Raw genomic sequence first — 14,299 nt, 5'->3', positions numbered from 1 at the left:
ACAACTCTGAACTTAGGGGTAGCTTCAGAGTCCGCGTCAGTAGGGCATCCCGCCCCTACTGCGCTCCTGCATTTCCCGACCCCTCAGTGGTCGATGCAGAACTCATGCGTCTCGCACGCTGGTTCTTGCCATCGCCCTTTGGGAAGGGAGTCCTCTTGCTGGGCATCTTTGCCCCAGCAGGGACCCTGGCATAGCAGCGAGCCATCATATGGCCGCGCTTGCCGCATTTATAACAGACAACGTCTGCATTGCCCAACTCCATAGGAGTGGCATCTGTCCTTTCGGCCGACGGCTTATACCAAGCTGTCGCCGAGGCACTGTTGTAGGATTGCTTCTCAGATAAGGCAATTTGAATTGCCTCTACCATCTTCGACGGCTCCTTTCTAAAAAGGGGTTGTCGCGATGGGCCATGCCGTAGTCCGTTCATAAACGTGGGCACCTTAATGTGCTTTGGAATCGGACCTACGGTTATGGACGCCGACAGCGAGCGCATGCCTTGCACATACTCTTGCAGAGATCGCTTCGACTGTCGCGCTCCAAAGAAGCGCGCCTGAAGCAACACCTCGTTGTTCGGCGGCTGGTACATGGCGCGAATCTTTTCCTTAAAGATCGCCCATGAATTGAACGCCTTTCTGTCCGCCATAAGCGCCAAGTAAGCCCGCTCTGAGGCCTTACCGCGCAGATGCGACATGGCGTACGACACCATCCGGCTGTCGTCCTCGATGAGCTAGGCGACACCGCGTTGCTACACGGCTAAAAGCCAGTGGACAATCGTGTGCGCTGCAGTTTTATCGAACTTGGGCGGGTCCATCTGAATGGGCCACGGCTGATGCGGCCGGGCAGAGAGCCTGTTGAGAGCCTCGCTCCGAGCCTGCTCATGCCTCAGCTCATCCTGAGTCTGAGAGACGGACTCCGCCGCAGCATGGCCCTGTGCCTCGGACGCGGCTTTCCGCTGTCACAGCACGAATGCCTCAAACTGCTCCAACTGAGCAACATGATGCTAAGGAGGACTTCCCAGGAGCCTGGCCAGTTCACCAAGTCCCTGCGCCATAAGCCCTGCCACCTCCCGATGATGTTCGGAGAGGTGGGGAAATGAGCCGAATCAATATTGAGGCTCATCCTCACGTACACACGCAGAGATGCGGGTCGTGGGAAGGATTTCAAGTACTACCAAGTGTAGGCGGGCACGTCGTAATGCGGCCACGCTCTACTTAGACACATACCCTAGCACAGCGAGGAAGCGGTTTAACCTGCTTCTCTTGCGTGCAGTGAGGTAGTTGTGGTGGGCGCGCAAGCGTCCTCACCCAACACACTAAGTACTCTGGTTAAGTGTCATAACGGGAGCGGTATTCCGTCTTCTCGTGCGCACTCATCAAGTAGGAAGTAGTTTTCAGACTGATTAATATTTAATCGTATTAAATATGAGTACCTATTCTTACCAATCAAAATGTCATCTCTATAGATAACACTTAATATGTATTGCGAGCGTTTCTTTCTAGATACCTCGCGTAACGATGACGCTGGGCGTCATCCGGGACTTAGACGTGTGACTCTACGTATCTCTGAAATATTGCACGCTTAAGGTCCTGGCAAACTTTTAATAGTGTCACTATTGATACTTAGTATGGTTGCCACCTCGACAGACCACACTTGATGGACTTAGACTTGCCACTCCAAGTAACTCAGAAATATTGCACCCTTGATGACTCGGCCTGAGGCCAACGATGCTTTCAGCATTCAGTGAATCATTATTACAATGAGTGTCACTTGACGGAGTATGTCCAGTTCCACTTCCTTCTTCTAGGTCGGGCTCAGAATTTTTGGTGTCAGTATTGAAGTTTATTAACTCAGACATTCCAATGTCTAAAATACTGCCAGACTCAGTCAACGATCCGCACCAACAGCGCTTTTGTTGCCTAGCAATGCTGGGTTCATGACTCTTCAAAACTTTGCTAGGAACATTTCGCGTGGCGCCTAAGGTCTCAGACCTCCAATAATCCATGGCTCATGGAGTTCAAGCCAAGCAATTCCGAGGATGGGATCATATCTCAATTTTAAATCAAGGACAAGACAGCGTTCCATACTGTCAAAGTCCAGAAACTTTATGCCTAAGTTCAATGGAACCTTAGGAACAGTGACACGAGTCCCAGTCGCTAAGCGAACAGTGATTGTATCACTTTTATGCGCTTAAAGCGCCTCAACGTATTGTTGACTTCTTTCAAGGGAAAGGCGTCGAGTAAAATTGCAAGACGCTCCTGAGTCGATTAAAATTGACAATGGCTTATCAAAGCCCTTCACAGTCGCTTGAGCGACTAAGAAGCCAGGCTTTTGCTCACTCCCCGTGCCATCACGAATCGAGCTAATTGGGGTAAGGTCCTATTTACTCTCACCTTCTAGAGGTTCGACAAAGCCTAGGTCTTCCCCCACCGTACCAGATTTCTTGTATAGGTCGGAATAAGTGCTCTTTCGAGCTTAGCGCATATTTCGTAGGGGACAAACCGGACGCAACTGTTTCGTGCGTCCGCACATAAAGCATCTAAATAGGCTAAGATCAATGGATTCCGGTCTATTAGACGGTACCCATGTGCTCGAATAGCTTATTCGGTAAACAGGCGAGCTAACAGGAGCAGACTTGAAGTCGAACTGAGCGCGTAACGCAATGGCAACTGCCTCTTAAATCTGGCAGGATGAGGTCGAAATGACTCCGTTCGGGTAACGCCCTCATTGAGATACCCATAGAGATTGTTACTACATTTTCTTCTTGCACCGGGGCGTTGGTGCATAGATGCAATGATAATTTTCAACTCCACGACACAGTCTCCAAGGGTTCGATTACCCTGTCGAGTCGCTAGGAGCCGTGCTCGCATGCGAAAAGCCTCATTTGGCGGTGCAAAAATCCTAGTCATTTGCTGTTTCAGTGAATACCATGAGGGAAAAGCGTCGTTTATGAACGTACTGTAACATAGTGCCCATTCCATGGCTCTACCTCCGAGTTTGGAAATGGCCATAGCCACCTTTGCCGTTCTGTTTTTAACAAGGTGGAGTCAATGGACATCTCCATCAGCTTAATCCAGAAAGACAGATTATCTCCCTCTTCTCCCTCAAATGTATTTACATTGACAGCTCGAGGGCGAGCCTTTGGCTCTGAACAGGTTCAGAGCTGTACCGGGTTGGCCTTGTTGCGCCTCAAAGTGATCTTGTACCTGGCCGATCAGGGAAGATTCATATCGCATGAAGGCTTCAAGCCTTGCATGCAGGACCTCTGGTCTCTGGGATATAATGATATCTACATGTTCATGCCCAAGTAAAGTTTTGAGCTCGTCATAAGCTGCGCGTTGCGCCTCTGAAAGTTATGAAAACTCTTCCACTTCAGCAAAGGCTTAGTCTTATAAAGACTCAGACTTAGGCGTAGATTGACTATGACTGCTACTAGGTGTAGTAAAGCTACCTCGCTCCTGAAGTCAGAGGAAGACTTTTAGACTCAGAGAGTCTCTAGGTTCTATAGACAACTCAGGGAGTCGTATAAGCTATTAAAGCTTAATAAAATCTAGTTTAAGGGATTCAGGGGTTTGTAGAACCAAGTGGCAACTAGTGCACAGCAGTACACACCTTAAAAAGGCTTCTATATCTTACAGATCAATGCGCAAGCCTTAGAAAGGCACTTAACGCTTTAAGATCATGAGAAAATTTGCACTTTATTTAATTATTTTATCTAAAACCTTAGCGTAGCTAATTTAAAAATAGACTTCGGCCGCCAGATTTATATCTGGCGGCGACCACAGTTGTTACCCATAATAAATTGGATTTAATAATTAAATGTTCTAGAATAGGATAAAAGGGTATATTACCCAAAAGGTAAATTTACCACAACAACGGTTCTACAACCGATGCGCGCCCCATTACACTATGCATCTCCCTCTCCTGGGGACTTCAAATCATCGAGGTCCCTTTTTCGCCAATTTCATTCAAGCATTGAAGTTCCACACTAAGTAACTGTCTTCGCAGAGCATTTCGTGTTTTTCGAACGTCACAGCTAGTTGAATTAAAATGAATATAACATATATCAGAAAATGATATTGCTACCCGACTTTTTTTATTGTTACCCGACTTTTTTATTGCCACCCGACCGTTGATACGCCCACCCCATTGGCTACTGACTGCCATGCTCATTGGCTACTGTCTCGCGTCCCGTCTACAACATGTACCCATGGGGATCCATAGGCACATAATATACCTACGGTGAATTCAATTGGCTTACCCCCGAGGAATATGAAGCAAAACACGAAGTTTTGTTTCATATCTCGTAGATTCGCCCACTACTCAAAACATGCTTACAATTTCGCTACTGCCCTTTCCCAACATCATGCCTCTCGCACCTCCTCAGGGTCTCACGTACCCATCAATCGAGGCGGCAGAACAGGCCATGTTTGAGCACGCAGCCATGGAACAATTTGACTTGGAGAAACTTCGTTCTCACCGCTTTGGTAAAGGATCTGACAAGCCGTTGTAGGACGTGATCTTTGCCTGTAAACCGAACGGAGAATACATCAGCAAAGCCAACGATAACAGCAGGCCAGTGCAAAAATCCAGGAAATCTAGTTGCCCTTTCCAGGACAAACTCATGCGCGATTGCTCGGGAATAAGGGACGCAGTTGATGACAACACGGGTCGCTCAAGATTTTGCACGCACGGCATAACCATGAGGCTGCCAATATTTTATCATACCCAGAATAAGGGAACAAACCTGTGCAAGCGAATCTTGCTAACAATGAACGCCAGAACCTTGCAGGCATCACGCCGAGATTTATTTTGCGTAACTTTAGATTGAGGCCAACCAGCTCGTCACTGCGCGTGAGATTTACAACGCTAAGTACAAAAAAATATACATTGAACAATAGGACTCCGTTAGAGACCTTACTAGACAAATTGGAGACCGGGGAAATTGACGCACATAAATGGGCATTTAATTGGGATGACAATGGGGCCCTTAAACACCTTTACATACAACCAAAGACAGCCGAGATAATGTCCAAGTGGAGTGCGAATGCTGTCTTTGCAATGGACTCGACGTATAAACCCAATCAACACAAGATGCCACTTCTGCACTGCGTTTCATCGACACCCACAAACCACACGTTCAGTGTCTTTTTCTGCTTCTTGCCAAGGGAAACGCAGGAGCATTACACCTGGGCATTGTCCAACTTCAAAGAGGTAACTTTCTCATTTCTGCGTTGTGCTTCGCGTTTTCAAAACGTTCAGCATTAGCGTCGTACTTCGGCTAATATTGGCGTTTTAGTGGTTAATCGAAATTGGAACAACCAGATTTGATAGCATAGCCATTGTGATCCACAGTGAATTGACCCTAGTGAACGCTTTACCGGTCGTACTTCCCAATTGCAAGAGGTTACTCTGTCTATGGCACACTGAAAAGAACGTTCTCGACAGCATTTTCCTGCTGGTAGTGATGGACAAGCTGCTTGGGACACATTAATGAGGACTGAATGGAAGTCCATGGTAAATGCGTTCACCGAGCAAGACTTCGACACTGCATTGAAGGCCTTATCTACACCGCTGCATATGCGTACATCGAGAAGACCTGGCTTCCGTGGAAAATGCGTTTTGTTAAAGCTTGGGTAAAGCGCATCAATTACTACGGCTACACTACACCCAACGGGCAGAAAGTGCACATTTTGGAATAAAACGTTGGATGCAGTCGGCTGTTGGTGATCTCTTAACAGTTTATTCGCTCATCATCCAAAGCTCCTCACATCGATTAAACGAGATTCAAAAAGTGATATCAGAAATCAAGACCTGCGTATTGAACACGCACGGTGCGACATTGTGGCAAGCTGTGGTAAAAAAAATACGTTACTAGTTTATGAAAAACGTTCCACATCAGGGAACTTTGCACTTAACATTTCTTTCTTGTTCTGCATGGCATTTTTGCAACGCCTTGCCTACCATGACAGATCTCGCACCACGCGTTAAAGCTGGTGTAGAGCGAGCAATCTTTACAAAGGTTCCGTCGCATAATCGGCACTTGCGATGGTAGCAATTTCTTTGAATTCAAGATTTGTAGCATGGGCTACCTTGCATCCAACGCTTTTTTTCTCCCAGCGCCGTTGTAAGTTGAGGACTTCCATTGTTATTGGAGACTTGAGAAGCTTGCAGAGGCACTTGTGGTCGAGGGATCCAACCAAGACGATAATCAAACCCTCAATTTTACCATTCTGTCACATGCTTGGCTAAATAATACAGACAGGTACATAGGCAACGGCAGCAAAACCAACTTTTCTTGATTATATAGCACGACTTACTCATACATACAAACAGGCACCGCTGCGTCTACAGAGAATCATGGATGATACATTTTTGAATATCGGTGCAAGCCGGAACCGCGGCCACGGTCTTAGATATAGTCCTTCTGCGCGGTCGTGGTCGCCCTGTGGGAGCAAGGAACATCGAACGTCCTGATAATGCAGTTGTGCGTGATCTCTCTCTTCACGAGCACGCCACGATCAGCCAAGCGGTCATTGATAATCAAGCCGACGCCGCTCAAAATATCAATGGTGTTAACGGAGAGTCCCAGAAACGTGCGCTGCCAACTTACGGTCGGTTTAATCAAGTTGGAAACAGGCGAAACAGTAGAAATTGTCTTTTTCGTTCAAAAATTCTCAAACAACTTGGTTGTGCGCGGCCGATTATTTATCTTCTCCCAAGCAGTATATAGATATATGACGCATATAAATGACCTCTATGTATAGAAACTTGCATAAGACCTAATGCATTCATAGTGAATGAAGCTGAAGCATGGGTACAGTGCTCTTCCAGAAGTAATGGAACGATGACAGATTTAATTAGTAGTGACATACAGAACCGCTTTGTTTGAACCCGGCATCACTCCATCAATACTCGTTAATTCTGTTCAGAGTTATGATGAAATGCTTTTGAATTTAGCGGCAGAAAATACTTTGATAATTCAGATAACTGCTAAAAGGCCTGTGGAATGAGTGTAAAGGTTTAAAAGCAAATGGAGTAAGCTTGAAAACTTTAAGTAATCGATTGGGTGAAAATTCACTTCCTTTGCCTTTAAACCTCCACATATCCTTCCATAAGCCTTTTCAGCAGTTAACTGAATTACTTAAGTATTTTCTGCCGCCAATTTCGAAAGCATTTCATTTTGACTCAGAACAGAATTAACGAGTATTGATGGGGTGATGCTGGGTTTAAAAAAGGTGGTTCTGTATGTGACTACTAATTATGTCTGGCACCATTCCATTACGTCTGATAGGGCACTGTACATGTGTGTTGTAGACGGAACGTGAGACAGTAGCGAATGGGCATGCCATACAGTAGCCATTAAGTAGATGTACTTACTGTAACGAAGAAATACTGACTTGTTCTGCTATCGAATTTAATCATATTTAGAATTATTCTCGACTTTTTCAATTTTTAAATTTTTTTCAGTGCGAGTGGTGCCTCACGTCACTTCACGAACACTAGTACGTGCAGAGGAAGACTCTATTTAAAACACTTGCTTTAAACAGGGTTAATTAAAAACGGTATTTAATATATAAATTAAGTTCTTCTGTTTCTTTCTATTTAATACTAACTTAATTGTAAACTAATACAAAACATGTAATAAAGTCTTATCGATATATCTCTTTGCGCGCGTCCAGCGCTGACTGGACCGCGGAGAAAGTAGATATAATGGTCTATATCTACCAATGGATAAGCTTTAGAAATATTACCATTCAAAGTAATATTCTCCAAATATTATCTACCTTTCTGATAATATATTAATTAACAGCTTTTAAGTATTAATTTCATGTAACGATACACCCCGTTACATTAACGGTCGAATACCAATAATAAAGGCGGGTAGCAATAAGAAAGTCGGGTTGCAATATGATTTCCCTATATATGGGTTATACAGGTGTCCCTCGGATAACTTATAGCCACTATGGTGGGTAATAGCCAAAGTTATCTCAGGTTATAAGTTACGTGAGGAATAAAAATATCTACTAAACCTCTTTTTACTGACCAATATATACGGTTTTTGTTGGTATTGCACCGCTAAATATAGAAGGTAAAGTGTTGTGAGATTAATGAATCTAGCTCAAGTGGTTAAGACGTGGGGAAAAAGGTGTTCTTCAAACTTGGCGTGGGGTCAAATTCCTCAAAAAAAGTCGAAACTGGTTACTGGTCTTTAAGGTTCACCAGGGCTTCGCTTTTCCAAAGTCACGTCCCCTCCCATTTTTTATATATTTCTTCTTGAGGTTATAATTTGTAACAATTCTTTTTACTTAGCGTAATTACCAACCGACATGGACAATTAATGAGAGTTAGATATTGAGCAGCTCAGAGTAATGCTAACTAGATTTAACACGATATGACTCACTTCGAATTTGTCCTCTAATCAACAGTTTTACCCCCTTGCTCCCGCATACGAGCTTCATGTCCCAGACGCGCCTCACCAATGCGCAAGGACTTCAAGTCTGCAGGCATACATCACAGAACTCACAAAGGGGCCAGAGTGCCCTAGCATCTTGGGCTACAGCCCAGTTCAGTAAGAGCTGTTAGAAGGTACTGTTTCTGACAGGTCATCAAGATTTGAAGCCCAAGCTCAAGATCAGTTACAGGTAATATTCGACGTCACCTGATTAGCTGTTTCGTTGTGACATCTTGACATATGAAACGAGAACGTACGGACGACACATCATGAGGTGACAGATGGGATCGGGAGAGATGGACGACATGTGATGAGATGGCACATGGGACGGGGAGATCCGGTCACCATGTGCGATTGATCCGGTCAACATGGGGTTCCGTTGGAAATGCACGTTGTAGTGTTGATGGGGAAGAGTATTTAGCACTAATATATTCACTTTTGCTTCTACTACCTCTGCAACAAGTGCAGAGCCTCATTCTAACAGGTTATGAGCCCAACCGACGTTGGTGGCGAAGCTCAAGGAGCTACACGTGCTGTGGTGGCCGACGGTCAGGAAATGACCAACGACCATGAACTTGAAGAAAAGTCGGCAGTGCCCATGGCGGCGCTGGACAAGATGCTCGCAATGCCGGGGACCTGTCGGAACGGATGGGGAGGATGGAATCCTCGCCATCCGGACAAGTCGGATGAGAACGGAAGGACTCCGTGAAGTCGAGTGTCTTCGGTTCGATTTTGGGAGCAGGGCCAGGCATGAATCTCCAGGCATTGGAGCGTACCCCTCCTCCCAAGCGCACGCCGAACGTGTCACCGGCCACCTATTTTGGTGCACGACGACCGGTACACGCGAAAGTCATGGTGGACACTCCGGCACAGGCAGGAGGTGACTACGGTATGGCACATAGGCCTGACCCCGTTTTCCATGATCAAGGTGTACCTGCTGCACCATACCCAGCCCCAGGTATGGCGGGTCCGGTGTTTCAACAACCCGGACATATACGTGAAGGTGTGCCAGATGGTCGACAGCGCAAGCTGGCCCTGCAACCTTTCGACGGAAAGGAGCTCTACCATGGACTTGGTAGTGGCTTTCTCGAATGGGGAAAAGAATCTGTTCGCCAAGTTGGCTTCTCGGAGCGTGCCTGCGGTTTTGCATGGCCTGAAGACATCAAGGTCGATCTACTAGGACAACATCTTGCCGGCACGGCACAGAAGTACTATCGTCGACAGGTGGAAACTTGGTGGTCGGAGAGCCAAACGCTCGAAAACGCTATGCAAAGGATGCTACAGACTTTCACCATCAAGATTACCCCGGCGCAAAGCATGAAACTCTTCACGGCGGGCAAGGCACCCTATCGTAGCTGGACGGAACATTTTTTGTGCCTAACAGCTGTGAGCGATGCGTGCGGAGGCGCGGACAACCTTGTCCTAGACAATATTATTCACTATGCGGACCCATCGATGAGGGTAACAATGTTGTCTCGACTCAACTTGCATCGGACCGATTACCTGAGGCAGGCCGAAGAACTGGCTCAATTTGTACAGTCAACGGAGCTTGATGGTCGCGTCAAGAATTTCGGCAAAGACGTGGTGAACGTCGTCGAGCCAAAAGTGAACCCAAGGAAGATCGAGCACGTCAAGAAACCGACAGCTGATCCAGATACAAGAAGGTGCTACCGGTGTGGAGCAACATGACACATCAAAGCACGATGCCCGAAAGGCAAAAAGAACAAAAATGCGAATTTTGTTTTAACCGTTCAAGATGACCAGTCAAAGGGTGTGAATCGTTGGATTCTGGACAGTGGTTCAAGTCGACACCTCGTCAACGACCTAAGTCTACTGGAGGACGTGGTCGACTGCCAAAACAGTGCTTCACTGCGGCATCAGATGGTAGAATGAGGTTCTGCACTTGTTGCAGAGGTAGTAGAAGCAAAAGTGAATATATTAGTGTTAACTACTCTTCCCCATCAACACTACAACGTGCATTTCCAACGGAACCCCATGCTGACCAGATCAATCGCACATGGTGGCCGGATCTCCCCGTCCCATGTGCCATCTCATCACATGTCGTCCATCTCTCCCGATCCTATCTGTCACGTCATGATGTGTCGTCCGTACCATCTCGTTCCATCTGTCAAGATGCCACAACGAAACAGCCAATCAGGTGACGTCGCATATTACCTGTAACTGATCTTGAGCTTGGGCTTCAAATCTTGATGACCTGTCTGAAACAGTACCTTCTAACACTCCTCCTCGACGGCATCTTCCATGGCCTTCAACTTAAACATCTCGCGTAAGTCTTGGATTCTTGTTGCTGGCAAGGCCTTCGTAAGCAGGTCCGCGATCATGTCACTTGACTTGATAAAGCTTGGTTTCACCATTTTCTCTTGAGCATGTTGACAGATAAACTTGAAACGGATATCAACGTGCTTCGCACTTGTGGTGCTCTTCTCATCCTCCAGTTGCTTGATCGCTGCTTGGTTGTCCATCCACATGGGCATAGGCTTGACAATCTTCATGCCCAATTCTCCAAACAGTTCCTTCAACCCCAAAAGCTCGCGACCAGCTTGCGAAGCAGCAATGAATTCTGCATCCATGGTGCTTAGCGATACTCCGCCTTCTTTCTTGCAAATCCAGAGCACAACTGCGCCGCTCTTCGTCAACACGCACCCTGACACCGACTTTTGATCTGTCTTGTCTGCTGCGAAGTCAGCGTCGCTCCAACTTTCAATCCTGATCGGTCATTCTTCTTAGTCGTGCTGTCGATGCATAGTTTTAGTGTCTTCGTTTCCTTCAGGTATCTAGCGATACGCTTGGCCATCTTCCAGTCGCGTAGTGTCGGCTTGCGCGTTTGTCGTGTTGCTCGATGGACGGCAAAAATGATGTCCGATCGGGTGCATCTAGCGATCCAGAGTAAACTTCCTTCACGCTTCCTTCCCCGCCTGTAATTGCTGTCTTTAAGATCGTCGAGGCTTCTGGTCCAGAGTCGTTGCAATCATCTCCGATTGGCGTTCGAACTCCGTTTGCTGATTCCAGCCCGTGGTCCTTGAGTATCGCGTTGATTGTGACTTCTTGATCAAGTTATAGCCATTCTTCGCATCCAATAGTACATGCAAACCAAGAAACTTGTTCACGACCCCATGATCCCTGATTTCGAGCGACGACATGCTCTGGAAGAGCTCGTCAACCATTTTGTTGAAGTTCCTGTGACCAATAGATCATCTTCATAAACGCCGACGATCGTCACATGTTTTTCTAATTTCAGGAAAAGCACATGTCCGTCAAACATTGCTTGAAGTTCAAGTCGATCAGCTTTGTGTGTAACAGCTTGCTCCAAAACCTTCCGGCTTGCTTCAAGCCGTAAAATGACTTCTTCAGCAGCAACGCAAGTTGTCTTGAGCCTTCGACTCCGTGCGACATTAAGGTGTCTTCAGACACTTGCATTCCACTTGGCACACGCATGTAGATGTCGAGGTCGTTTTCCTTTTCGGCTTTAACATATGCGTTCAGCGCGTCCCCGTGACGTGGTGGAACGTTCCATCGACGCGAGATACTAGGATCACCTTGACGGTGCCTATTTCCATCACGGCAGCAAATGTTAAGGTGTAATTAACGCCGAAAAGTTGTTCATTGCCACAGGCAACTAATCTTGCCTTGTATCGCTCAACATGTCCGTTGGCATCAGTCTTCGTCTTGAATACCCACTTGTTGTGCAGGACGTGTGAGCCTTCAGGTGGCACAACCACTTTTCAGACATCATTCGTTTCCAGTGCCGTCAACTCTTCTTCCATAGCTAGCGTCCACTTGTCCTTGAAACTACTTTTCAATGCTTCACTGTAGGCTCTAGGATCTGGCTCCCTGATTGCATTCACACTGTCTTGCTGTTCAACTACTGCAGGTTCACTGCGCCTGTTTGCGTTCGCTTGTCGTGACCTTGTCTCGCGTCGTGCCTGTCGCGTGTGCAAATGGGTTAACGGCTTTTCTCTGGACGCTCGTTATCCTTGGCATCTGGCTCCTCCTGACCTTCGGAAGTGTTGATGTTCCACTCACGGTTTTGAGCATCCGTCAGAGTCTCAATGTTTGTTACGTGTTGAGATACAACCACGATTTGTTCTATTGGTAGATATACACGATATCCCTTGGTTTCGTCGCTCTCACCGACAACGATGGCATCTTTCCTCGCACACCCGAGGACTCGTTGTTGGTATGCTGATGCACAGTACACCTTGAGCCAAATATCACTATGTCGCTAAGGTTTGGTGCTTTCTTGGTCAGCAACTTGACTGGCGATACACCGCCTTCGTTTGCCTTGGTAGGACTACGGTTGAGGATGTAGGCTGCATACTCAGCAGCATCACCCCAAAAATGCAAGGGTAGTCCACTTGCAAACACCATGCTACGCACCATGTTCCTGATGGTGCGATGCATCCTTTCAGCTTTGCCATTGCTGGCCTGGTTTCCACGCTCGCTGATTTGACGAGAGACACCGGTTTCCTTGCAGAAAACATCCAAAGGCTTGTATTCGCCTCCACCGTCTGTACGTAAGACGTGTATACGGCAATTGAATCGTCTTTCGAAAGCCACCAAAAATTGCTTAAAAGTTCATTGCCGCGGCATCCTTGGTCTTGGCTAGAAATATACGGCAGTAGTTTGACCGATGATCAATGAAATTGATCAAATATCGGTTGCCAAGCCGATCACGTGGAGTCATGGGACCTTTGAGGTCGGAACAAATTACTCCACCGATCACATCGATGGGTGCATTTAAACCACTGTCCTTGATTGTCTGCACGGATTTTGTTTGTTTACCTTTTGCAAATGCTAGGCAAGTATCACGCTTGGTATCGGTCAACTTGATACCAGAGGCGGGGTCCTTAGCCATCTTGAGGATCGTATCGTAGCAGAGGTGACCCATACGGCGGTGAAAATGTACCAAACTTCCTCGCTGTAAGTCCTCATCATGTGCCAGGCCGGCATTAGAAATGACAGCCATGACCTCGTTTTTTTGGTGATCCAATCCACGAAGGTCATCAATACATTCATCATCGAAAACTTTGATCATGAACACATCATGTAGCCGTTCCACGTCCATGATAGGGTCACCACCGGAACAAGAGACCATAACACGCCTCCCTTCTCGATATTCAAGCAGACATCCTTTTGTCTCCAGTTTACCATAGGAGATGATGTTTCGCTCCAAATTGGATGCGAATTGAACATCGAGATGTCGGATAGTCTTTACCTCGCCAAGTGCCGGGACTCGTATCACTGCACTTCCTTGATTGGTGATCTTCAAGGTGCCAACAAGAACATTACGCAGCCTGGTATCAGTGGCATCTTAAAGAAGCGCAAGGAGCTGGAAGTCATGACAGAGACTGAACTCGCTGCCAAGCGCCCTCGTGTCGCATTATCCTCAGCTCGAAGGAGCCCTGGCAACTTGGGTGCTTAAGTGCCAGGTGAAAAGCGTTGCCCTCACGGGGGAGATTATCAATGTTGAGGCTAAGTGCTTTGCTGACCGCCTGAGAGGATGCTGACAAGTTTTCCAATGGATGGCTTCATAGATCCCAGCAGCGAAACAAACTTCGGTGCATCCGAATTCATGGTGAAAGTGGCTCCAAAGATCAGGAAGCCATGGAAGCTGCACTTCCTGAACTCAACGCAAAAATAGCTCGACATGAGCTCAAAGATGTGTATAACATGGATAAAAACATGTCTGATTCATATTATAGTAATATATTTTATTGCGAGACTCATACTATTTTTTTAGGCCTATCCTACAGCACGGTTCCAGGAAAGACCATTTCACAGAAAAAAATTTAAGGTCTAAAGAAGGACAAAGTGAACTATATCTGG

This window comes from Bremia lactucae, linkage group LG3 (genome assembly GCF_004359215.1).
Source record: "Bremia lactucae strain SF5 linkage group LG3, whole genome shotgun sequence".
In the NCBI taxonomy this organism is placed as follows: Eukaryota; Oomycota; class Peronosporomycetes; order Peronosporales; family Peronosporaceae; genus Bremia; species Bremia lactucae.
Note: the sequence above shows the minus strand (reverse complement) of the source record.